This window comes from Leucoraja erinacea, chromosome 26, assembly GCF_028641065.1.
Source record: "Leucoraja erinacea ecotype New England chromosome 26, Leri_hhj_1, whole genome shotgun sequence".
In the NCBI taxonomy this organism is placed as follows: domain Eukaryota; kingdom Metazoa; phylum Chordata; class Chondrichthyes; order Rajiformes; family Rajidae; genus Leucoraja; species Leucoraja erinaceus.
In genome coordinates, this window is record NC_073402.1 from 23,519,143 (window position 1) to 23,546,150 (window position 27,008).

The window sequence follows — 27,008 nt, forward strand, 5'->3', positions numbered from 1 at the left end:
GTTCCACACATCTTGCGCTCATTCAAAGACCCCTTGAATCCTTGCCTAGCCAAGTGCCACATGCCCCTGTCCTACTTAGGAAACTTGAATGGAAACCTCTGGAGACTTTGCACCCCACCCAAGGTTTCCGTGCGGTTCCCGGAGGTTGCAGGTGGTTGCCGGAGGTTGCAGGTAGTGGAAGCAGGTAGGGAGACTGACAAAAACCTCCGGGGACTGCACGGAAACCTTGTGTGGGGCGCAAAGTCTCCAGAGGTTTCCGTTCAGGTTTCCTAAGTGGGACAGGGGTATTAATGTTTTACACCAAGATTTCTACATTGTTTTCCTCCCTTAATCTCTGTACCGAACAACATCGCATCTCAAAGTCCTGCCCCCCTCACCCTTTTCCCCTTATTTCTCTCTCCTCTGTTACTGCCCACCCACAGTGCCAACTCCTTTGCCTTTCCATCTCACATGGAGTTGTAGCTCTATGGGAAATGTCCGAACCGTTTCACCTGAGACACTTGGATGAAATGTGATGCTAAGTCAGACGAGGAATTTATTGTGCAAGAAGCCAAAGGGTTAGTTCTTCAGCAGCAGCATAAAGACGATAGAAATGCAGAAACATAAAAAAATAGGTGCAGGAGTAGGCCATTCGGCCCTTCGAGCCAGCGTCGCCATTCAATGTGATCATGGCTGATTATCCACAATCAGTACCCCGTTCCTGCTTTCACCCCATTTCCCAGAGAGTGGTCGTGAGGCAGAGAGGTTCAGAGAGAAAAGTCCAGAAATTGAGGGTGACGCACTGGTGGGATGAAGGAAATCAAAGAGACACAAGAGATCCGAAAGGGAAGGAAGCAGACATCTCAGATAGTTGTGGGACTGCTGGAGCTTACTCATGGATGAACGAGGCTGCCAGAGGATTTAAACAGAAGCACGCTCATCTCTACCACTGCGCCACAGTGCCGCCCAGTATAGGGACATTAAGAAGCATAACAGAGACTGCGTGGAACTCCTCATGGTAATGGTAAGGAAAAGAATGAGAGAAGGAAAGATAACCTTTCTTTCTCTATCGGTCTTCATTATTTTTTCTCCCTTCAAAGCCAATGCCATGTTCATCTCAGTGAAGTGGAGGAAATTTGAGAATGGGGTAGAAGGGAGTGTCCGCAAGGCAAAGGATAACATTCCCCTTGTGCCTGGCCCAGGACTGGGAGACAAGCTGGGCGTATCTCCCCTAATGTAGAGTGAAGGAAGGATCTGCAGATGCTGGTTTAAACCAAAGATAGACACAAAATGCTGGAGTAACTCAGCGGGACAGGCAGCATCAGTCTGAAGAAGGGTCTCGACCCGAAACCACACATTCCTTGTCTCCGCCAGAGATGCTGCCTGTCCCGCTGAGATACTCCAGCATTATGTGTCTATCCCCAGCTGTAGATGCAGGATTCAAATGTGTTGTGTTGTACAGAGACTCAGATGGTCAAACAATAAAGCAGCTCCAACAGTGGAGAGTGCCGTTGAAAATTATTTCTCTAATTTATATCTGCCCTATATACATTTGTTTAAAATATCTTTTTATATTTAAAGAGAATGTAGTGTATTAAATACTCAATTTGACATTTAATTCTCTAATCCAGGGAGGGGACAAAGCTTTGTATTATCCTTGACTCGTGTGTAAGTCTACAGAAAGACTTAATCACTTGTCATAACTGCCACTGGTTCAATTCATCACTGTCCAGAGGCAGTAATCGGTCGCTATAATTCCAGTCTGCTACATTTCACCGTGTCAGTGGGGCAGCCAAGCCAGACTAATTAAAGACAGCAACTGGTGGCAGCTGGGAGTTCCCAGCTTTTGCTCAGCAAAGTACGGCACGATGCTGGCAAGGACACGCACGCCAGATGGAATAAACTGGCAGCCAACACAGTGAGCTGCATCATTCTGCACCGCACACATCGACGCATATGCACACACTGATGCAGAATATATCACACAGCCACATCAACATACTAAACCTTCAACCAGACAATATAAGAAATTACACAGGAATATATCTTAATTTAGTTTACTTAAAAGATGTGGAAACAGGTCCCCTTGGTCTGCCCTAACACTATCCTACACACTATTCTAACACTATCCTACACACACTAGGGGCAATTTACAATTTTACCACACCAATTAGCCTGCAAACTTGTACGGCTTTGGAGTGTGGGAGGAAACCAGACCACCCTGAGAAAACCCACGCGTGTCACGGGGAGAATGTACAAACTGCGTACAGACAGCATGTAGTCAGGATCGAACCCGGGTCTATGGCGCTGTGAGGCAGCAACTCTACTTTTGCGCCACCGTGCCGCACAATCTATGTGCATTAACACACACACACACACACATTTATAGAACATAAAATATAGAACATGGAAGAGTATAGCACAGGGACAGGCCATTTGGCCCATCTGTGCCATACATGAACTCATCGGCCCACACATGATCCATGACCATCAATGTTCTGCATATCAATGTGCCTATCAAAAAGCCTCTGAAACACCACTATTGTCTTCCTCCACCACCACCCCTGGCATGTGTTGTAGGCACCCACCACCCTCTGTGTAATAAACTTGCCCCTTACCTCTTTAACCTTTGCCCTTCTCACCTTACAGCTCTTTGACAGCTCACCCTGCGAGAAACGTTCTGACGGTCTACTCATAACTTTATATACTTCTTTATTTATGCAGCTTATAGGTTTTGTGTGCGTGCGTGTGCATTTGCATTTGCGTGTGCATGTGCGTGCATGTGTATGTGTGTGTGTGTGTATATGAGAGAGGGAGAGAGAAAGAAAAATCTAGAGAAAAATAATTCAGTGCCTGATTGAGGACTGACTCATCTGTCAGTTTATAGACAGACAGATTGGAACCAGGCTTGGACATTACCAGCAATAAATAGTGAGTAGGCAAAAATAAAAAAAACTGTTGATGCTGGAAATCTAAAATGAAAACAGCTGCTTGTTTTATAACCTGTCCAAGTTACTTAAGAAAGAAGACATCAAGCATGCTGCCAAGGTTTATTATTGTGATGTTTACTGATGTACAATGAAAAGCTTTGTTTTGCATGCTATCCAAACAGATCAGAAACACTATGCATAAACACAATCATGTCAAGATCCAGTACAATAGATGGAGTGATGGGGAAGATGCAGCGTGCAGAATATGGCTCTCAGCATTGTAGAGCATCATGTCCATAGACAGGCTGAGGTGCTGCTTATCACTTTGCACTTTGCACCATAAACCTCCCAGGATCATATGCCTTTTTAAGAATGCCTCACTAGATTGCCTCACTGTTGCACTCTTTGGAAAAAGCCACTAAACTGGGGGGTGGGAGAGTGGGGGGGTTCTTGTGAAGGTGTTTGTAAACACAAGCATGCCTGCCTTCCAAAAAAGTCAAACTTCTTACAATCAGGTTGGCTTCAGGCCCTGGGGATTTATCACTCTGGCCCATATGGATCTGACCTGGGTTAGAGCCAATTCCAGATTAGGACACATCGCAGTATGTGCCACAGGAGAAAGTTTGCTTACGTGTGAAGGTGCCATTTCACCAGTCTCTGCCTAAACCAGGAGATTGCCTGGGGGTCAATGGCCGTGCCAACAGCTGGCACAAAGCTGCTTCTTATAATCCAATCTTGTCTGGCATCAGAATTAGAGGTTGTCTCAACTCTGATTCATTTGTAATATTTATTTATTTTCCCTTGCTCCGTTAATGCATTGGATGCTAAATGGAATATTCAGTTTGCAAAATATCCACAAACATTAGGCAGGACATAAAGCTGACCAACCACACCACACCACGGTTGAGGAGGAGCATTATCAGTGGTTGCAGTCAATCTGTCATTATTTCTGTGAAGTCTTTCCTTCACCATAGCTGGTTAAATTGATGAGCGAGGACATTGAGTACAGAATACTACAGCATAGAAACAAGCCCTTCGACCCACAATATCTGTGCCAAACATGATGCCAACTTCAACTAATCATTGCCTGTGCATTATCCGTATCCCACTATTCTCTACATGGCCGTGTGCCTTTCTAAAAGCCACTTAAAAGCCCCAGAATTGACATTATGGTCAGGTCAAACCATGATCTTGTTGGCAGAAAGGGTGAGGGGGTGAATGAATGGTGGCATTAACGAGGCTTTAGCTAGGCACATGGAAATGCAAGGAATGGAGGGATATGGATCACGTTACAGCCAAATGGGTTCAGTTTAATTTAGCATCATGTCAACAAGGCCACAAAGCGTCAAAGGGCCTGTGCATGTGCTGTACTCTCCTATCTATCTATATACTTTTAAAACTGTGTGTGTGTGTGTGTGTGTGTGTGCGCGCGCATGTCATTTTTTTGGCCTTTGATTCGTTACTCCGCCAAGTTGCGCGATGACGTCAGGCCGCCCTCTCCCCTTGCAACCGCGCGTTGCGGGAACAGACCCAACGGGTCTGCACTTGGTCTAGTGTTCTATAAATGGGTTACTCCATTCTTTCTACACACCAAGAAAACAATAAAATAATGAAGACAGGCTATCGATTTTTATCATATATATCGAGCAACAAATATGCAATAGGATTAGTGCTCTTTTAGTAACAGTATGCACTGGTACAATGTACTGGCTCCTCCTACTTGACACGTATCTTTATTAATCGTGCTCCACTAATGACCAACGTGAGTGAATGAATTAGAACATTTATTTGTTTGGACTTAGAAATCAGTTATTATATTACAATTAAACTGTCCCCGACATTGGATATATTGATGGATAAAAAAATGTTGTTAAATGCAGCTTGATTTTTAATTGATACTAGACCAAGTGCAGACCCGTTGGGTCTGTTTCCCCAACACGCATTTGTTTTTTTAATTGATATGCACGCTTTCTGTTCACACACAAAGAAATGGATCGCACACAGGGGGAGATCTCTGTAGACTACATGTAATGTGGCAAAGGATGTCCCCTGCCCAGTGCAAGCTGGAGATGTGGCTGTTTTGGTCATCCCTCTTTCAACATCATCTCCATCTCCGTCATTTGCCTTCTGCCTTTAAGACACCTCTTGAAACCTACTGCCGAGGCTAAGCTGTTGGTCACTTGCTGTCATTTCTCTTTAAAGTCCTTTCTGATTAGGCAGAGGTTCACTTGCACCACCTCCAACACCATCGACTGTATCCGTTGTTCCAGGTGTGGACTCTCATACATCGGCGAGACCAAGCATAGACTTGGCGATCATTTCGCTGAACATCTCCGCTCAGTCCACCTTGGCCTATGTGATCTCACCATTGCCAAACACTTTAACTCCCCTTCCCATTCCATACTGACCTTTCTGTCCTGGGCCTCCTCCACTGTCAGAGAGAAGCCAAACATAAGTTTGAGGATCAGTAACTCATATTTTGCTTGGGTAGCTTTCAACCCAACAGTATGAATCTTGATTTCTCTAACTTCAAGTAACCCTTGTGTGTCCTCTCTCTCCTTCCCACCCACCCTAGTCATCGTACTAGTTTCACTGTCATCCTGTTGTCTGTATAACTCGTTATCACCTAACCCAAGCCAACAATGGATCATTGTGGGCTCCACCTTTCCATGATCATCGTTACTTTTTTTTGCTTATCTTTCATTCATTTGTTCTATATCTCTCTATATCAATGGTCTATACCTCTCATGTCCCTTTCTCCTGAATCTCAGCCCGAAGAAAGGTCTCGACCTGAAACGTCACCAATATATTTTCTCGTTGTTGTTGCCTGACCCGCTACAAATTACTCCAGCTTTTTGTGTCCATCCCCATGTTTATTATCATCTCATTTCCAAGGACAGGACTTCCAGCAGTGCATCACTTCCCCCCCTCAATGAGTCTGGACTTTTACACTTGAGCGTCTGGGGGCGTTTCTGACTGAGAGGCAAGAGTGCTACCTGCTAACTGCCTTGAGTCCGAAGCTTAACAGTTTGCTAACTCCCTCTCCTGCTGCTAATGTGAGTAAACCTCCCAACTGTAATTGTCTTTCCTGCTCCTTATCGCTCTTTTGATTGGCTTCAGAAGCAGTCTGGCTGGAGAATTGTTAATTGGGATTAACGAGGTGGAGCTGTAACGATTAAGTCAATTCACTGCGCGGCAGAATGAAATCTTGGTTTATGTGAGTGTGAGCTTGATTAGCTTTTGCAAGTGGGTTTTTGTCTGCATCGACCAGCCAGGGTGCAGTCTGCAGGCAACGAGCCCCTGCTTACAGAGGCTGGAGATTTCCAGATGGAGATAGAAGGAATTAGACTAAGCTTTGATAATCAAGAAGCAGCTTAAATATAAGAAGTAGGCCATGGAGTTGCCGTGGATTAAGGTCGTTGGGTGGTATTAACTTGCAGGTGAGAGAGAGCTAGGAAGGGAGAAGTAGAACAAAGTGGCATCACATTGAAACGACTTAAGTTGTGATGAAATGGGACAAAATAGGTTCTTTATCAATGTCCTGTGGTGGTGAAAGTTAAATGAAGTACATGCGTTCCATACTGTAATGCAAAGAAATATTAATATCAAACAACACAGAGGGTTATCCAGTCCAAGAAACTATTTCCACTGGATGAGGATCTTTCAGGAATTGAGGTTAAGAAACATGTCGACGTGCAATGAGCAGGAGAAACTTGAAACCTAAAATTGTTAGGTTGATACTTTTTTCATTCATAAAAGACATTAAGGGATAAGAGAAGAATGCATGATCTAAGTATCAATTACTGTTGCAAGGAAAGGTTGAAAAAAAGATTGAGTTGATTTTCTTTGGGAGTAGATAAGGCTGTGGAGAGACCCGATTCAGTGTACAAAATTATGTTGTTTCCTAATAGTGATAAAACCATTTCCCTTAGCCGAGGGCATAGGTTTAAGGTAAGGGGTAGGAGGGTGGAATTTGATGAAGAATTATTTTGAGCCAGAATCTGGATTGCCCTCCCTGTGGTGGAAACTTGTACTCTCATAACATCTAAGAAGTATTTAGATGAGCACTTGAAATGGTAAATGAAATTGATGGCTTTGTGGCCGAGTTTTGCGGATGATACGAAGATAGGTGGAGGGGCAGGTAGTGGAGAGGAGCCAGGAAGTCCGCAGAAGGACTTGGACAGGTTGGAAGAGTGAGCAAAGAAGTTGCAAATGGAATACAGCGTGGGAAAGTATGTGGTCATGCACTTTAGTTGTAGGAATGAAAATGTAGACTATTTTCTAAATGGGGATTCAGAAATCGGAGGTGGATATGGACTTGGGAGTGCCAGTGCAGGATTCCCAAAAGATTAATTTGCAAGCTGAATCAGTAGTCAGGAAGACAAATGCAATGTTAGCATTTATTTTGAGAGGCCTAACATATAACAAACAGGGATGTAATGCAAAGGCTTTATTAGGCAATGGTCAGACTGCATTTGGAGTATTGTGAGTGGTTTTGGGCGCCATATCTGAGGAGTGATGCACTGACGTTGGAAAGGGTCCAGAGGAGGTTTACAAGAATGATCCCAGGAATGAGTGTGTAAATGTATGATGAGCATTTGATGGCTGATTTCACTGGAGTTTAGAAGGATGAGGGGGAACTCATTGAAACTTGGATAGAGTTGAAGGCCTGGATGGAGTGGATGTGGAGAGGATGTTTCCACTAGTTGGGGAGACTCGGACCAATGGGCACAGCCTCAAAATAAAAGTTAGAGGGTGGTGAATCTGTGGATTCATCACCACAGAAGACAGTGGAGGCAAAGTCACGGAATATTTTTAATGCGGAGATTGACAGATTCTGGATTTGTACGGGCGTCGGGGGGTTATAGGGAGAAAGCAGGAGAATGGGGTTGAGAGGGAAAGATAGATGAGCCATGATTGAATAGCGGAGTAGGCAATGGGCCGAATGGCCTAATTAAGCTCCTACAACTTATGAATTTATAAGATTATGAGAGACATGGATAGATAGGGTAGATATCCGCCTTCGCAAATCTTTATCCTGCTTTCTCAATTACCACCTAATGAATGGCAGAGCAGACATGAAAAACAAAATGGTTTCCTATTTATTATGCTCTCTCCATGTAATGGTGCCCCAGTGTCTGACTTCAAGATCGTAGTGAATAGCTGGCAATTGTAACCAATAAAACACATTGACATAAACACACTTACAGTGGATTTGTCCACAGTGACCGGCTGCTTCTAGAAACTTCTACCGTTTTTTGTTTTTTTTTGGGGGGTTTTTTTGGAACCAGGAAATCAACAGCAGAGCACCTACTGTATAGTCAAATTGTTGCAATCCTTAAAGATATATCTACTGGTATTACACATGCTACAACTTCCTGTACTACCTTTAACTCCAGTACAACTCGTAGAATTGTTTATTTTTCAATGGAAGAAGTATTCATTGAGAATTATGAAATATCCACCTTAATGTTGGTCTTTGCCTATCTCTAGTTATATGGACGGGAAAGGGATGGAGGGTTATGGTCTGAGCGCAGGTATATGGGACTAGGGGAGAATACGTGTTCGGCACGGACTAGAAGGGTCGAGATGGCCTGTTTCCGTGCTGTAATTGTTATATGGTTATATGGTTGTCATAATCTCTCATTTCCAAATCAACCTTTAGGACTTTTCCTTCATATTTACATTTTACCTTCATGTTCCTGGACAAGTGAGCTACTCCCAAACTGAATGGGAAATTATATTTTTACACAAGTTCAGAGGCCAATGTTACGAATTCAAACTTCATTCCAGAGATTCTAGCCCCTGGTCCAGGCTGCCCCTTCCAGTGTACCACTGAGGGGGAGTGCTACACTATCAGAGGTGCTGCCTTTCAGTTGAGGTATTAAACTGAAATCATCTGCTTTCTCGGGCAGAGCTAAACAAATCCATGGCACTTTGCAACAAAGTACAGGATATCCACTCATGGATTTCAGAACCAATTCTTGCACTGAACATTGCACATTCTTGCCAATCTTGCACTACGCGTTATTCCCTTACCCTGTGCCTGTACACAGTAGACGGCTTGTATAGTCTTTTCGCTGACTGGATAGCACGCAACAAAAAAAAGTTTCAAAGCACCTCGGTAAACGTGGCGATAATAACATTCGTTATATTGCAGCCATTGTTATTAACACAGGTTGTTTTGGCCGCACATCACACTTGAGTATATTACACTGTTCTATGGCTCCCCAAACTAATCAAGGCTTTCCCTTGGTTATAACAAGATATATGATCAATGAAATAAGCAATCTTCTAATCTTCCCCATCTACTCAATCTAAAGAAGGGTCCCGACCCAAAACGACACATTTCCCATGTTCTCCAGAGATGCTGTCTGACCCACTGAGTTACTCCAGCACTTTGTGTTTTTTTTGTGAATTGGCATCTGCAGTTCCTTGTATCTACTATACAGTCTATTCAATTCTCTTGTAGATGTCGTGTGGGCGTCAGGCCATGTGGAAATTGGCTTGAGTGTTTCCTGACATTGCCAAGATGATTATACTTGGAACATAATCTATTGGCAGCAAGCAACGTTGAGACATTAGTGGGGTCATGAAGGTTGATGTTGAAATGGATGTTCAATTCTGTTCAATCAGTACTGATTTTACAATTTCAGGAGAAAAGAAATATGTGGTATTGTGCAGACTGCTTCAAATCAGGGAATGTAGGTATGTTTACAAAATATCAAGATAATGCAATCCTTAATAGAAGGTAGATTTAAAAATCAGGAAAATCATCAGAGTCGGGAAACTTTGGGCAGTGGGTGTCACAGATCCGGTTTTACTGATAATATGCCCAAGTCTTATCATAGATCGATAGACAATAGATACAGGAGTAGGCCATTCAGACCTTCGAGCCAGCACCGCCATTCAATGTGATAATGGCTGATCATCCACAATCCGTACCCCGTTCCTGCCCTCTACCCATATCCCTTAATTTCACTAGCCCTAAGAGCTCCGTATCCCTAAACTTTGTAAATAAAGAATTTCTCATTAATCCACACATTCTCCTTTATGTGGATCTGGCAGTTTAGCTCATTCACAGCATGATGTATATTTTGGTGAAGGGCAGGGTTTTTAGTTAATTGCGTATTTTAATGGACCATGTCGGTGACAGTGGTTTGTCCTCGGGTAATGAAACGGGGATCGGCAGGTAATGTTCTTTTCAGGGCATCACTTACAGAAGGAAATAAGTATTTGGTGCAATTTATTTATTTATTTTATTATTTATTTCGAACAATCAATTATAGGTTCTCACTAGGTGATGAATGCTCGACAGTGGTAGAGTTGCTGCCTTACAGCGCCAGAGACCCGGGTTTGATCCCGACTACGGGTGCTGTCTGTACGGAGTTCTCCCCGTGACCTGCGTGGGTTTTCTCCGAGATCTTCGGTTTCCTCCCACACTCCAAAGACGGACAGGATTCTAGGTTAATTGGCCTGGTTAATGTAAAAAGTGTCTCTAGTAGGTGTAATGATCGAGGACCGCTGGTCCGCACGGATTCTGTGGGCCGAAGGGCCTGTTTCCATGCTGTACCTCTAAACTAGACTAAACTAAACTAGACCTGTACATGTGAACAAGTGTTTGGGAGACTGATGGGATGGGTTTGCTGGCAGCTGTGGGGCTGCAGGCATCTTCTGCTGGGAGCAAAGTGCCTTCTCACCTTCTCTCCCCATCCTATTACTTCTCTCCCTACCCCATTACCCCACCCCCTCCACCCCCATCCCCCAATCTGCATCAACTGAGCTGAGCAGAGCTGGGAGCTCAGAGGCAGCAAGGCCAGCTGATGGTTGCTTTTCCAGTACCCGATACCAAAGGTTCTCAGGAACTGAACCTTATCCTAAGGTGCAGAGGACCTAAATATATAAGTCAACATTAAATAGGGCACCCTGTAGTCTCTACTGGTATGGTTTTGGTTTACTGTCTATCTGAAATGGATAGGGTTGCTACAATTGGTGATCCTTCATTGTATGAAACAGGCTGTATGAGGGAGCTGAGGCAGGCCATTGCAACTTTTAAGAAACATTTAGACAGGTAAATGGATCGGACAGGTTTAGAAGGATATGGGCCAAAATGCAGGCGGGTGGGACTAGAGTAGATGGGGCATGTTGGCCGGTGTGGGCAAGTTTAGCTGAAGGGCCTGTTTCCATGCTGTAAGACTCTATGACTGTGAATTAGACACAAGGCTAGTGAACAATTTGCAATGTGCCCCTTTACTGTTGAACAAACTACAAAACACATAGTTGGAAGGAACAGGACCGTTCTTGAAATGGGGACTTTTTCAAGAGTTGGAATGTTACTAACAGATGGGAAAAGAATCATGGCAATAAAGTTCTATTTCATTGAAACCTGTCATATAATAAACGGCTTAGAAAGGATATTTCCAATAATGGGAGAGTCTAGAACCAAAGGGAATAAGCTCAGAATAAAAGGACGTACCTTCAGAATGGAGATGAGGAGGACATTATTTCGCCAGAGGATAGTGAATCTGTGGAATTCATTGCCACAGGCGGCTGTGGAGCCCAAGGCATTGGGTCATTTTAAGATACAGATTGAAAGGTTCTTGTTTAGGAAGGGTGTCAAAGATTATGGAGAGAAGGCAGGAGAATGGGGTTGAGGGGGAAAAGTAGATCAGCCATGATTGAATGGTGACATAGACTTGATGGCTGCATGGTCTCATTCTGCTCCTACATCTTATGGTCCTACTTTGATAGGATTGTTCGGTGGACAGGAGAACAGTAAAGAGATTGATCTATATTCTATGGGACTTAGTAGACAGTAGATGAGAGAGAGAGAGAGATATGGAGGGAGGTAAAAAACGTTACTTTTGTGTTAAGATTAGTCCAAAGTGTTTTATTATCAGTGATGAGCGATTTGTTGAATTAATTACTATTGTAACATTGGAACTAGAGTAACTAATTAGTGTGCAACAAGGATAAGTTCATAAATTCACAAGTGAGAGGAGCAGAATTAGGCCATTCGGCCCATCAAGTCTACTCCGCCATTCAATCATGGCTGATCGATCTCTCCCACCCAACCCCATTCTCCTGCCAGGGCCTCATCGGAATCTCTCTTCCAGAGAGGGTGTGAGGGAAATGCAAGCAGTTAAGCCAATATCGCTTGATCTGTCAAATTGAGAGTTTTGATGCCGATAAATATCTTGAGGTATTGAACCGCGCAGTTAAATGGAAAGATGGAGGGATCTGGTAAAGAGTGAGGACGGTGAGATTAGGATGCTGCTTGTGTGGATTAGATGATTGCTGCCCTGTTGGTCTTGTAATTTACCTGTAAGTGTACGTTGATATAATGTAAGCGGAATGTGAATGTGAATGACCCTGTGAATTGCTTTTTAAAGAACAGAATGACTCTGAAAGCCTTTTGTCATTGTCACCTTGGAATGAAACTTACTGCTTGGAGTTTAGAACAGGCTGATAATGCAGTGCATCAGGGGCGGAAAACCCGGGGGGGCCAGAGGGGATACGCCCCCCCCCATGTTTTGAGAGGTGGGCGACATCCCCGCCAGGTTAACCTGCCTGGACCTGCGGGAAATATGGCCAGCGCGGAGAAGCAGTGCTGGTATCCCGTCAGTCCAGACAGGGCTGTTGGTTAACCCGGTGAGACAGGCACAGTTGAGCTGCATTTAGCGCTGGATTGAGCCTCCGAAGCTTCGTGCGCGTGTGTGAGTGTGCGCAAGCGCACGCAGCCGCCATAAAATTGTGTCCCCCGTCCCCTCCATGTTTTGATAGTGAATGCACTAAAGATCTTTCTAAGTCAGCGATAAGAAAGACTGAAATAGCTCGTACTATATGTGAATGTGAAGTTTGATCGCAATGAGGCAATGAGTTCTGAGCGGCTTAACCACTTCACTTTTCTCTGGAAGAAAGTTTACAATGAAGCTTGATAGAGATGGTTTAAATTATAATAGGCTCTTTGCTTCCTCCTTATTTTCACTGTGGACAAGACTTGAAAATCTCTGGTGTCATAATTGGCCTTGAGATGTGATTCCAGCTGTGCCAACAGTAAGACTATCTACCCCCACATCTGGAACAGCTTCTGGACTCTGGCTCCTGCCTCAGATCAGACTACTAAAGTGCTCATTCTCTCTTTAGCACCTCCAGTGCACACCTTGCCACTCCTGATCACCCCCAGAAACATGGGGTCCGCCCAACGAGGGGGCCAACAATGTACAGCAGTCACCAGCAGATCAAGGAGTGAATTACAGAGAGATTGGTAGAACTCACTGCAAAATGGAAAACCTGGAGCTGGGAATACTGATGTATTCGTAAAGGGTTTGGAAAGGAACTGCAGATGCTGGTTTATACCAAAGGTGGACACAAAGTACTGGAGTAATGCAGCGGGTCAGGCAGCACCTCTGGAGAAAAAGGATGGGTGATGTTTTTGTGTTGGGACCCTTCTTCAGGCTCTGAACAGTCTGAAGAAGGGTCCTGAACCAAAACGTCCTTTTCCGCCTGAGATGTTGCTTGACCTGCTGAGTTACTCCAGCACTTTGTGTCTATCTTATGTATTTATGTATAAGGGGATGGGCAGATCATTACATTTTAGGCAGAATGGCCTTTCTCTTTGCTGTGCGTCAGTCAGGAGCGCTGACTGAGATTCTACAAGGCTGCACAGCCTATGGTTATGGTGGCTATCACAGCCAAAAGACTGGCGTTGTAATCTGACCTAATCTCAGTAAGGGTTCTTTTGTGCAATGAGCAAGAAAACTTCAGCACACTGATTCCTTCAACTCCCTCCCATCTCCCCTCCCAGCACCTTTACCCTCCTACACACACTCATCTCCCATCCCTCAGTCCACCATTTCCCCTTTATTCCCTGTCCTTCCACTTCCCGCTTTTCCTTATTTTTAAATTTCAAAATAGACTTTCCTGACAAAACTCCATCCGACATTCCCGGAGGCTATACATACTGTACTTTCAATACAGTTTCCCCAAATCACAATTTTATCCCTCACTCACGTGGCCCACTGGCGTAGAATCCCTTCCCTTATTTTGAGGGGCGTCTCCACCACACCCTGCCCCCCATGTTCAGCAGCGGAAAGAACCCAGACTGTGGTCCTCCCCCACCGAGCCTTGGCGTTGGCTGCACCGAGCTTCAGTTCGTCCCTCAGCACGTACTCCTGCAGTCTGCAGCGGGCCAGTCAGCAACATTCCCCAACGGACATCTTGCTCCGCTGGGTGGTCAACAACGCTCGGGCAGACCAAAGAGTTGATGACCTTCCAGCAGCACTCGGTGTCGATCTCTGAATGCGTCCCTGGGAACAGTCCGTAAATCACAGACTCCTCTGTGACAGAGCTGAGCAGAATAAACCGTGACAGGGACCCTTGCAGACTCTCAGACTCTCTTTGCGTATCCACACTGTGCAAAGAGGTGGGCAACCGTCTCCTCTCCATAGCAGCCGTCCCGAGGGCAGCGTGCGCTGGTAGTGAGGTTCCGACGGTGCAGGAAGGATCTAACTGGGAGGGCTCCCCTCACCGCCAGCCAAGCCAGGTCTTGGTGCTTGTTGGTGAGTTCTGGTGATGAGGCATTTTGCCAGACAAGCTGGGCAGTCTGCTCTGGGAACCACGCCACCGGATCCATTGAGTCTTTTCCCTGCAGTGTCTGCAGGACATTCCGTGCTGACCACTGCCCGATGGACATGTGGTCAAAGGTGTTGGTCCGGAAGAATCTTTCCATGAACGACAGATGGGGCGGCAATGTCCAGCTGACTGGCACATTGCGTTGCATCTGCGCCAGACTTTGCAACACCGGGGACAGGTAGAACCTCAGAAGGTAGTGACACTTGGTGCCCGCGTGCCTTGGCTCTACACTCCGCCTGATGCAGCCACACACGAAGGTGGGCATCAGGGTGAGGGCGACGTTGGGCATGCTTTTACCCCCGTTGCCTGCCGACTTGTACATTGTGGCCCGTCGCACCCGGTCTATCCTCGACCCCCAGATGAAATGGAAGTTGGCCAGGGTGACCCCTGTGGCATAGGAGGGAGGGACAGGCCACACTTGTACAACAGCACCCTCACACCTGATGACTACATTTTTCCCCGTTATGGATGTTGCCTGGTACGCTGGTACGCTCCAGCCATTTGTATTTAAAATGAAACTTTAATTGTCTTTGCGACACAAGGTTAAGAAGGATGCCACGTAAAATGAAAGCATTACTCTCTTTGTCATTGTAGCTGACTGTTTGTTATCTTTCAGCAATAGTGGCCAGTAAGAGGAGAATGGAATGAACCTGTGCTAACAGCTTCAAACCAGGTAATGGTGGAGTCAGCTTACATCATAACAGGATAACATGGCACTACACACAGAATGGATTCACAAATCAGTTCAACATAGCAGGTCAGAAATCCCTGAAAGTACCACTGACGGCCTGGAATGTATTACAGCCTTTATGCTGAGCAATGTTTTATTCACCCACAGTCACAGGTTTTAATAGTAAATCTTTGAACCCATTATTAACCTCAATTAGTATTAGAATTCCACCCATGGAATTCAAGGTGCAAGGTTCAAGGTTTGTTTATTGTCACGTGTGCCGATTAAAGGTACGGTGGAATTCAGATTGCCGTACATTCGCACCAAACAAGAGCACCAAGACACCCAAATACATTTTTAACATGAACATCCACCACAGCGAATCACACATTCCCCACTGTGACGGAAGGCAAAAAGGTTCAATCTCCTTCCCTGCTCTGTTGTCCCGCAGTCGGGGCACCCGAACCTTCCATTGTCGGGGCGATCTTGGCTCCTGCAAGCGGCGGTCAAGCCCTCCGGATCGGGGCGATCAAGCTCCCGTATCGAAGGGATCTCAGATTCCCGCGCCGGGCGATCGGACTCCCGAGTCGGGGCTGGTCGAACCTCCTGCGGCTTGGAGCTTCCCGACATCAGTCACTGCCCGAGACTGCGGGCTCCTCGATGTTGAAATCCGCAGGTTGGAGCGTTGATCCCAGGCAAGGGATTGCAGGCTCCGATGGTAAGTCCACGGCCCCGCGGTGGGGCTCAAAGTCAGTTTCCATGATGTTAGGCCGCAGAGTGACCGGAGATACGAATGTTTGCTCACACGCACCCTATCTTAGTTTAGTTTAATTTAGAGATACAGCATTGAAACAGGCCCTTCGGCCCGCCGATTCCATGCCGACCGGCAATCACCCCGTACACTAGCACTATCCTACACATTAGGGACAATTTACAATTTTTACCGAAGCCAATTAATCTACAAACCAGTACATCTTTGGAATGTGGGAGGAAACCGGAGCACCCGGAGAAAACCCACGCGGGTCACAGGGAGAATGTACAAACTCGGTAAAGACAGCACCAGCAGTCAGAATCGAACCTGGGTCTCTGGCACTGCACGGCAGCAACTCTACCACTGCGCCACCATGCCACCCCAAGAGACATCCCACTTGCTTCGGTAAGAGGGCAGATTGACAGAGGCTTGGGAACTCCCTGAAGATCCCGGACAGTAAAGCACTGCCATCATTTAGAAAAACCTCCGATGCCAATGCCCATCTCTTTTGGGTACTGTAGTTTGTCAAGGAAGTTTGACGTGCATCAAAGTACAGTGCATCCCAGTATCTTGTTTCATTCTGTCTCAAAGACATGGGAGGATAGCCTGTAATTTAAATTAAGGAAGCTGTTTATTAAGTAAAAGCACCTACAGGACTTGGAGGATTTCTCTGGCGTTTGTCTTCTGCCAAACAATGAGAAATCACATTCAAACTTCTCCCCAAAACATTATTGCAGTATAAACACAGATCACGTTGTCACATGGTCCAAAGCCTCAGAGGGCGGTGGAGGCAGGTTCTCTGGATGCTTTCAAGAGAGAGCTAGATAGGGCTCTTAAAAATAGCGGAGTCAGGGGATATGGGGAGAAGGCAGGAACGGGGTACTGATTGGGGATGATCGGCCATGATCACATTGAATGGCGGTGCTGGCTCGAAGGGCCGAATGGCCTACTCCTGCACCTATTGTCTATTGTCTATTGCCTGGAGTGGAACCAACCGATATTATACGTACACTCATCCTTTATTTATGGGACCCCACCCCATCCAGAATGAACTATTCACTTTACTATATAATCCTCCAGATATTGGCTAGGTTGACTCCACTCTCAGTCTGAATGCAGGGTCTCAATTTCATAGTATGTTTTAAAATGTTATGGAGTAGAACTGAGAGGGGAAGGTCATAAATGATAGGAGCAGAAATAGGCCATTCGCCCCATCAAGTCTACTCTGCCATTCAATCACGGCTGATCTATCTCTCCCTCCTAACCCCATTCTCCTGCCTTCTCCCCATAACCCCTGACACCCGTACTAATCAAAGTCCGGATTGATCTGCTGGTGGGTGGACTTTGGGTTGTGGGCTGGTGATCCATGGCTGAAGTTTGGACAGCTGCATGGTGGTAAGAGACGAGGAGAGGTTCTGACTGAAGTGTGAAGCCTTTGGCGTTAAATAACCAGCCGACTCTCGTTATCTAATTGCTGGGGTGAGGTGCGGAGAGGCATCCGAGATCTTTTGTCCGCCGTGCCTCAGTGAAAGTGAGGACTGCAGGAGAGGAGGGGGAATGATTGCGAGGGAGAGGAATCGAGATTCGGCCGGTGACTGGTGACAACGGATGAGGGAGCAGGAAAAACAAACATACTGGTGCCTCGTTAGCCCCCCAGATGGCTGTGTGGAGCCAGAGCTGTGCTGCACCATGCTGTGCCTTTGTGAGCACATCCTTTATCGAGGGATAATAACCTAGGTCTTAATAGATATGAGAATTGATTGTTTTTGAATGTAGGTCAGCTCCTGCTTGCTGGCTTGCTCCGAGCGCTTGGTACTTAATGGGTTAAGGTCAATGTCGGAGCAAGCGAGATGCGGGTCACTGACAGCATCAATCAGATTTAACACTGACCATGTGCTATCTTTACATCTGTTCTTTGTTCCACTGCTTTATTTTCGTGTGGGAGGGGAGGTCTGAGGGGGGGGGAAGGGACAGCTTCCAAAGGCTAAACCATTAATGGCCTCCCGATTGGGTAATCTGAAATAATCCATTGATTGTTGGGCAATCTGGCAGCCTATGTCTGGACTGGATACAGATAGAGTCATGGTGGGCCCAACCTGATTGGATAATTCCAGACCGTTGGGTGACTCAGGAGGGTGACTCTGTGCTGCCTAAAGTTTTGGAAGCCCAGAATTGTGGGACAGATACTTGGAGAGGAGCCCAAGAGTGAAGCAAGGATGTGGCTTTAATCGGTTCCAGCAGGGAGAGGGGTATGGAAGGGAGGTTGATCACGGCTTTGTAGTGGCAAATTTGGACCTGTAAGTACCTTTGTTCTGCAACTGGGCCATTGCTGGCAATGTTCTCTCTAGCTGCCGTAAAGTTTATTAATCCGTGTGCAGAGATGAGATTACCATGACTGGAGTTGGTGGGGCATTGCATGCACACAAAGTCTGTTTTACTGTAGATTCTTGGCTGAGGATTGAGCGATAGATGACAAGATAGCAGTGAAGATGAGTTTTGAATGTTAAAAAGTTATGCACCCGGCCAAACCCAAAAATGAGAGGAATCTTGGGACCGAAGAAGCTCGGGTCAGTTTTTATATTGGGTAATCATTGTATTCCTTTTCTAGAATTGGCTGAGTCCTGAACTTCAGGAAGTGAAATTAGTTCTCAGACAGATTTTAACCTCGATGATGTGCAGTACCAAGAATGAATGGTAAACTTTCTCAAAAGGAAGCCAACTTTGTAAAAGCTGGCTGACCCAGTTTTTGTTTAACTCACCCAATTTTTAAAATTAATCATACAAGGCAATTACGTAAATTGGAATGAAACTTGCAATGTGTGCACAATGTGATGTTGCTTTACACTGGAACATGAATCAGCTATGACCGTTCATCCTCAAGAGGACGCTGCCCCTTTAAGCCTTTCAAATGATTTGTTTCTAACTCTGATATTGTGCTGCAGTTTTCAATCATTTACAGCTTGATGAGGTAAATTTAACTGTAACCCTAAACTGTACTGAATGGATCACCCTGGTTGATGTATCACTGCTAGGTGCTTTGAGTCATAAACCCAATGTTCTTCTGCCGTTGCTACAGTTGTCTGGCTCATTAACTAGGCAAATGCTGGTGCATTGTGATAGAGTGGTTGTGGAAATCAATATCAACGGTGTCTACATTTGAGTGGGAAGGAACTGCAGATACTAGTTTACACCGAAGATAGACAAAAAATGCTGGAGTAAATCAGCGGGGACAGGCAGCGTCTCTGGAGAGAAGGAAATTGGTGTTCAAGAAGGAACTGCAGATGCTGGAAAAATCGAAGGTACACAAAAATGCTGGAGAAACTCAGAGGGTGCAGCAGCATCTATGGAACGAAGGAAATAGGTAATGTTTCGGGCCGAAAACCATCTTCGACCCGAAAGGTCATCTCCATAGAAGCTGCCTGTCCTGCTAAGTTACTCCAACATTTTGGGTCTATCTTCAGTATCTACATATTTGGATCACGAAAGAAAGACCTGTTTTTCTTCAGACACCTCTCATGATTAGGGGATATCTCCGTGGTTTACAGTGACTGAAGTACTCTGTGTGGTACAGTCACAGTTGTAATATAGGAAAATAAGACACAAATTCTCACAAGCAGCTATGAGGCAATCATCATATGATCGGAATCTAATGATGTTATTTTAAGTGCTAAATACTGCGTTGGGCTCAGAGGACAACTCCCCTTCCCTTCTGAATTTCTTTTGTATCCACTTGAGAGGACAGAAAAGGGCTTGGTTTAATGTCCCATTCAAAAGGCATCTCTGACAATGCGGTGATCCCTCGAAGTGCCAGCCTGGATTGTCAACCAAAGATATTTGCCCCTTACTTTCTGGAAGAAGCTGCCTGAATCTGCTGCTGTGTCACGGGGTGAAGGTAACTTTCACCCCATGTCAGGACTTTCATACGAAGAAAGACTGGATAGACTCGGCTTGTACTCGCTAGAATTTAGGAGATTGAGGGGGGATCTTATAGAAACTTACAAAATTCTTAAGGGGTTGGACAGGCTAGATGCAGGAAGATTGTTCCCAATGTTGGGGAAGTCCAGGACAAGTGTTCACAGCTTAAGGATAGAGGGGAAATCCTTTAGGACCGAGATGAGAAAAACATTTTTCACACAGAGAGTGGTGAATCTCTGGAACTCTCTGCCACAGAAGGTAGTTGAGGCCAGTTAATTGGCTATATTTAAGAGGGAGTTAGATGTGGCCCTTGTGGCTAAATGGATCAGGGGGTATGGAGAGAAGGCAGGTATGGGATACTGAGTTGGATGATCAGCCATGATCATATTGAATGGCGGTGCAGGCTCGAAGGGCCGAATGGCCTACTCCTGCACCTATTTTCTATGTTTCTATGTTTCTATGTTTCTATGTAACTGTTCTGCTGGGTTTCAAAGTCACGTTAAAGTTTGGAAGAGAGAAGGCATTGTTCCTAGAAGATTCAAAATATCTTGCATTTACTGGAGTTCTCTGTGCACTTAAAATATCTCCACTCATAAGGTATTAATTTTTCAAGGTATATTTGCCTATCTGTAGTCAGCATCCCCAGACCTGAAAACATCTACTCCTTTTTCCTTTAGCATTATGTCTTGCTAACCACGAGACGGACAGTACTTTCACCCATTGCCAACTGCTCGTGAAACTACATTTGAACTATTCCAGAAAGTTATCACAGCAGGGTTCTGGTTTATAATGCCAAGGTCATCTGTACATGGAGGGTATCAAGGGATTTTTGTGTGGGATATATTGTCCTTTATCAAACCTCATTTCTGACCCTAATTCCATCACTAATGTGCGTGCAATAGATTTGAATGTTGTCCTGTCCTGCATAATTACACTTGATTCCTGTGGTTAAACCTTGTTATTCTTTGATTGTCCAGTATCCTCCTTTGCTCTGTTAATTCACCAATCAGGGGCATTAATGATGAGACATCGTCTATCGTCTCCAGAGGTCTTGCCTCAATGGAGTTGCATACAATTGACAACATTTCCCCTTTTAAGTCCATTTGTCAGGACTCCCTCTTTAATAACAATTACATTTTCAAGCTACCCTCTTTGAAAGGTGTCAGTGTATGGAACAAACGGCTGGAGGAACTCAGAGGTTAAAACAGGAAGGAATCGTTGGGGTTACGGGTCAAGGCCCTGCATCAAGACTAATGCAAGGTCTCGACCCAAATTGTAGACAATTACTAACCCTCCTCCCTCTCCCCTCCCCCCTCTTCCCCCCATCCCCTCCCTCCCCTCTCCCCCCCTCCCCTCCCTCCCCTTCCCTCTCACCTCATTCATACTGCTCATACTTTGGATAAATATAGTGATAGGAAGGGTTTAAATTGTAGACAATTACTAACCCCTCCTCCCCTCTCCCCTCCCCCCTCCCCCCTCTTCCCCCCATCCCCTCCCTCCCCTCTCCCCTCCCCCCCTCCCTCCCCTTCCCTCTCACCTCATTCATACTGCTCATACTTTGGATAGATATAGTGATAGGAAGGGTTTAAATTGTAGACAATTACTAACCCTCCTCCCCTCTCCCCTCCCCTTCCCCCCCTCTTCCCCTCTTCCCCATCCCCTCCCTCCATTCTCGTGAAACTACTGTACTCTGTACTGTACTGTACACTGACAATGACAATTAAAATTGAATCTGAATCTGAATCTAAAGCGATATTGTCCAAGTGCAGGCAAATCGAACTAGCCTAGAATGGCAACTTGGTCGGCATTAGCCAAAGAGTCTGTTTCCGCTGCATAGTTCTATGACTTTATGACCCGCTGACTTCCTTCAGCTATTTGTTTCTTTGCTCCAGATTTTATCATTAGCAGTCTCTTGTGTCAAGGTATGGGAGCTCTGTTGAAATTGACAAGATATCAAGGCTCTCTCTACTAGAGGTTCAGATGTCACGAATACTTTTTAGAAAAGTTTGCTATCAGTTAGTCCACATAACAAAAAAACAGGTATCATTTTGTCTTCTATAGGTGCAGCATTTTTTAAGGCAGTCAGTCTAATAGTAATCTGAATAGCAAGAATTTATCTTTCAAATATGTTAAGTTATAATAAGCAATGTCAAATCTGCCATCTGCTTTCAGCTGCTCCTGAATTTTTTCTTCATTATCTTTCATGGAATTTCCCTGCCTCTGACTTACCTGTTTATGTATTTGAGTGTTTGCTGAATAAAACACCTGTATTTGATAAAGCATTAATTAAATAATTCCCTGTTGTTCCAAAATAGGAAGTGAAACTACAATTGATGAATCAGTAATTGGAAAAGATTAGGTGGGTCTGTCAACAGAACTAACATTGTCCAGACCTGTCCTGACTTACAGTAAGTGTTGCTTGTTGGTCAGACTTTCGCAGTCCCCTCTTTGTATAGACTGGGGAAAGGGTTGTTCCAATGCCTCTCTGTGTCTCCAATAATATGCCTATGATCTCATTGAGAGTCATAGCTTGGGATCAAATAACTGAAAAGAAATGTATTAAAAATTACTTTCCCAATCAAGTGAACAATTCCTTAGATGTGGATTTTTAAAATGTAGTCACAGAATTGGAAATGGGCAAATGAAAAAACTCAATCCACAAATCATAAGGAGACTGTTTGCTGTCTGAATAGGAAGTTTAGGGATCCTGAGAAAGGAGATGACAGGTGGTATTTTGCTTTGGCAGCTTACGGTCCAGTAGTATGAATATTAATTTCTCTAACTTCAAATACCCCCGGCATTCCTTCTCTCTCTCCCTCCTCCACCCAATTTGCACCAGCTTCTCGTTTTCACCCAACAGACAGCTAACAATGGCCTGCTTCCTTTACCATCGTTACTTTTTTGCATATCTTTCAGACATTGTTCTTTATCTCTCCACATCATTGCCTATATCTGTCGTTTCCCTTTTCCCTAACCAGTCTGAAGAAGGGTCTCGACCCGAAACGTCACTCATTCCTTCTCTCCAGAGATGCTGCCTGTCCCGCTGAGTTACTCCAGCTTTTTGTGTCTATCCATGGTGGAATATGGGTTCAGGCTGCTGACCAGCTCCTGTCTTGTAGCTTGTAGCTGTAACAGAAGGTAGTTGAGACCAGTTCATTGGCTATATTTAAGAGGGAATTAGATGTGGCCCTTGTGGCTAAAGGGATCAGGGGGTATATAGAGAAGGCAGGTACAGGATACTGAGTTGGATGATCAGCCATGATCATATTGAATGGCGGTGCAGGCTCGAAGGGCCGAATGACCTATTCCTGAACCTATTTTCTATGTTGGTATGTTTCTATGTTTCAGGAATATCTTTAGCTGGAACTGTGAACCCAGTTGGGAACAAATCCCTCATTCTAAAGGGTAGACCTGTGATGAAACCACAATATCTAAACAGCCAATCCTATCAAGATGTGGAGGAAGGAACTACAGATGCTGGCTTACACCGAAGATAGACACAAAATGCAGGAGTAACTTAAAAGGTCTGAAGAAGGGTCTCGACCCGAAATGTCGCCTACTATTTTTCTCCAGAGATGCTGTCTGACAGGCTGTGTAACTCCAGCATTGTGTGTCTATCAAGAGTTGCCTCATTGTGCATATGGATGTGCAGTTCAGAACAGATCCCAATGTTGAACTATAATTTGAACTACATTACTCACTCATCCAACGTGTCAGTAATTCTTAGGATGATCCTATGATATAAAGATCTCTTCCAGCATGTTATTTAGGTTAGTTTAGTTTAGTTTAGAGATACAGTCCAGAAACAGGCCCTTCAGCCCACCAAGTCTACACGACCAGAGATCCCCGCACATTAACACTATCCTACACACACAAGGGGCAATTTACATTTATACCCAGCCAGTCAACCTACAAACCTGTGTGTCTTTGGCGTGTGGGGGGGAGCGGATCTCGGAGAAAAGCCCCCGCGGTCAGGAGGAGAACGTACAATCTCCGTACGGACAGAACCCGTAGTCGGGATTGAACCCGGGTCCGTGGCGCTGTAAACTCTGTAAGACAGTAACTCTACTGCTGCGCCACCATGCCGCCCTCGGAAGAAGTGAAGATGGAACCATAACATCTCATTATAAACCATAAAAACATATACTCGTTAAAATAATATTGAAAACTATCTAGGTGGTTCAATAGGTAAATATGGTGCTGAACCATAGACATCAGGAAGGTCCCCAGATTCAGATTCTATTCAAAGCAATGCAAGTTGATCTCACATGGTGAAGGCTAGGGGTTATTGTAGGGATCAGGGGTTATCGGGAGAAGGCAGGAGAATCGGGTTGAGAGGTGCAGACCCAGCAAAACAGATTTTTCTTTCAAGATCCAAATACGTAGATACTGAAGATAGACACAAAATGCTGGAGTAACTCAGCGGGACAGGCAATTTCTCTGGAGAGAAGGAATGGGTGACCTTCAGGGTCGAGGAAGGGTCTCAACCTGAAATGTCAGCCATTCCTTCTCTCCAGAGCTGAGTTGCTCCAGCATTTTGTGTCTATCTTCGGTTTCTGCAGTTCCTTCCCACACATATACCATGTTTCCTTTACATTGTTTTAAATGTATTCAATATTAGGAAGGCTGAGGTGGGAGAGGCACCAACGAACAAAATTAGACTGGTGCTTTTACGCACCTGACTTCCATTTCTCCATCTTGTGTGCCGTGTATTCAGCTGTTTGGGCTGTAAATTCTGAAACTGACCCTCTAGACCCATCCTCTCATCTCTCTTTTCTTAGTGCTCTCCTTTAAACCTATCACCTTGATTAAGGTACAACAACGTGTGTGCCTTTGCATCAAGTATCTCCTGAGAATTGTTCCTGTGTAGTTGTTTGGGTGTTAAAGGGGTCTGTACAAATACAAGTTGTCATTACTGGAATAGATTCTAAAATGGCATTTGAACCGATCGTCTCGGTAACCCATCGGGATGCCCTGGTGAAGCTGGTCTGCATCATTGTGCTTAGATCCTTTTACAAAAGTTTAAAAAATATGACTGATCCCAATTGAGAGATCGCTTAAGGAGTTAGTGGACGGCTGATGGTGGATCAAGTGTCCAATCCTTGCTAATTCCAGCTCAGTCATTGCACTTACTTCCAGGATAGAGCACTAAAGCATATTACAGAAGATCTCATCTTGTACTACTCATATGAGAGGAATAGCTCCCTCATTTGTTAGCACTGTGTAGATCGGGCTCTCTCGTAGGAGATAATTGGCACAGGAATATTTTGGGTTGGGACCCTTGATGAGAATATCAATCAATATTGCTTCTCCAACCAATATATAATCTTCAACGATCTCCGGCTTGTGGAAAGCCATTTGCCCAACATTGGGCTCGCAGCCCTACCTAGAATCTTAGCCCACCAGTGGTAATGTTTAGTTAATCCTCATCCTTGTGTTTGACTCGCTTTATGATCTTGCATGCAACCAACTCTGTAACCTCCATAACATTCTTTAAAACAATAACACCCCTGTACTCCTGCATTTATGGATTGTACATCGACAGGTTCTCTGTAAAACCTACCTCCTCAGCTAAACCTTTGGCCATCGATCCTAATTTCTTAGATTTTTCCCTAAGATAATGTTCCTGGGAAATGCTTCAGAATACATGACCTCATTGAAGGTGATATTTAAATGAATAATATTTATATTTGCACGGAGAGTTATTATCCAACAGTGATAAAATATGGTAGAAAGAAGGAACTGCAGGTGCTGGTTTACAAATACCACACAAACAAGTGCTGGAGTAACTCAGTGGTTCAGGCAGCACCTCTGAATTCTAAAACTGACACTAAGTGCTGTATTTCCTCAGAGTTTGAAGAAGGGTCCTGATTCAAAACATTACCTATCCACATTCTCCAGAGATGCTGCCTGACCTGCTGAGTTACTCCAGCACTTTATGCCTTTTTGCTAGTGATTAAATTAGTTGTTATTACATATGTTTTACTTCATTAAAAGATAACACAATACGCTTGTTAGATGTGGAAACTTTATCCCAGCGTGCAAATGTGAAAGACTGGCTTGAAAGTAGGGTTGCATACTTTCTCACTCCCAAATAAGGGACAAAAGGTCAAAATAAGGGACAAATTCCCAACGGCAATTCGTTGACCATTGACTCGGCCGTGGCTGGGTGAATGATGAGTTGGCCCGCGTGCTGGACTGCACACAAAGCCCAGCCGGCGGGTTAGCTGAGGAGCCGGACTTTGTGCTCGCCGTTGCACTCAAAGTCCAGCACCCCCATTCAACTCATGAACCGATGATCGGCCATGAGAAGGAGGAGTGGAGGTTTTGCTGGTAAGCGAAGGTCCGAAGATCAAACAACTGGCCGGGCTGCTGACCGACGGGGCCACGGGCGAGGCGCCGCAGCTGCACGCCATTGGCTGCACTACGTCGGGACGGGTACAGCAAGTCACTCGAAGAATAATGAGATAAATGACCAGATCATCTGCTTCCATTCTGTTAGTTGATGGTAGGACTTTTCTACGAACCTTCAATGCATTGGAAGAGGATCTTGCATCCATCTCTGAGGCCAGGTAATCCCTTGGTTTAGGATCTCATGTGAAATATGGTACCTCTGACTTGATCTCTAGTGCAGATGCAAGGCAGTCCCACCCAGATCCACAATTAACATCTGATTATTATAATTCTTTGGTAGACAAAAATGCTGGGGTAACTCAGCGGGTGAGGCACCATGAATGGAGAGAAGGAATTGGCGACGTTTCTGCGAAGAAGGGTCTCGACCCGAAACATCGCCAATCCCTTCTCTCCATAGATGCTGCCTCACCCGCTGGGGACGGGTGAGGCGGGGCCGGACGCGGTGCTCTGACTGGACAGTCCCCTCGACCCGAGTGGTAGCAGTCTAATACGGGACAAGGGTGTTCCCGAATGGGACTAACCAATTTAGCCCAATATACGGGATGTTCTGGCCAATACTGGACAGTTGGCAACTGTACTTGAAAGTGAAGGGGCAATGTGCAATGGAGATGTGCAGGTGAAGTTTTTTACATAGAGTGCGAAGAGTGCCTACAATGCGCTGTCAGGGATAGTGATGAAGGCAGATTTGATTGTGGCATTTAAGAGGCTTTTCAAT

The 27,008-nt window shown here is 45.1% G+C and overlaps 1 protein-coding gene and 1 long non-coding RNA gene across 2 annotated transcripts in view; one reads left to right on the top strand and one right to left on the bottom strand.

Annotated features, from left to right (window-relative positions):
- LOC129709826 (PR domain zinc finger protein 1-like) overlaps positions 1-27,008 on the top strand; it is a 135,608-nt gene that overhangs the window by 65,423 nt on the left and 43,177 nt on the right. The window lies entirely within an intron of this gene.
- LOC129709829 (uncharacterized) overlaps positions 1-27,008 on the bottom strand; it is a 71,392-nt gene that overhangs the window by 18,549 nt on the left and 25,835 nt on the right. The window contains exon 2 of the long non-coding RNA XR_008725579.1: positions 22,287-22,423. This is a non-coding gene — a long non-coding RNA (uncharacterized LOC129709829). The remainder of the gene's footprint in view (positions 1-22,286; positions 22,424-27,008) is intronic.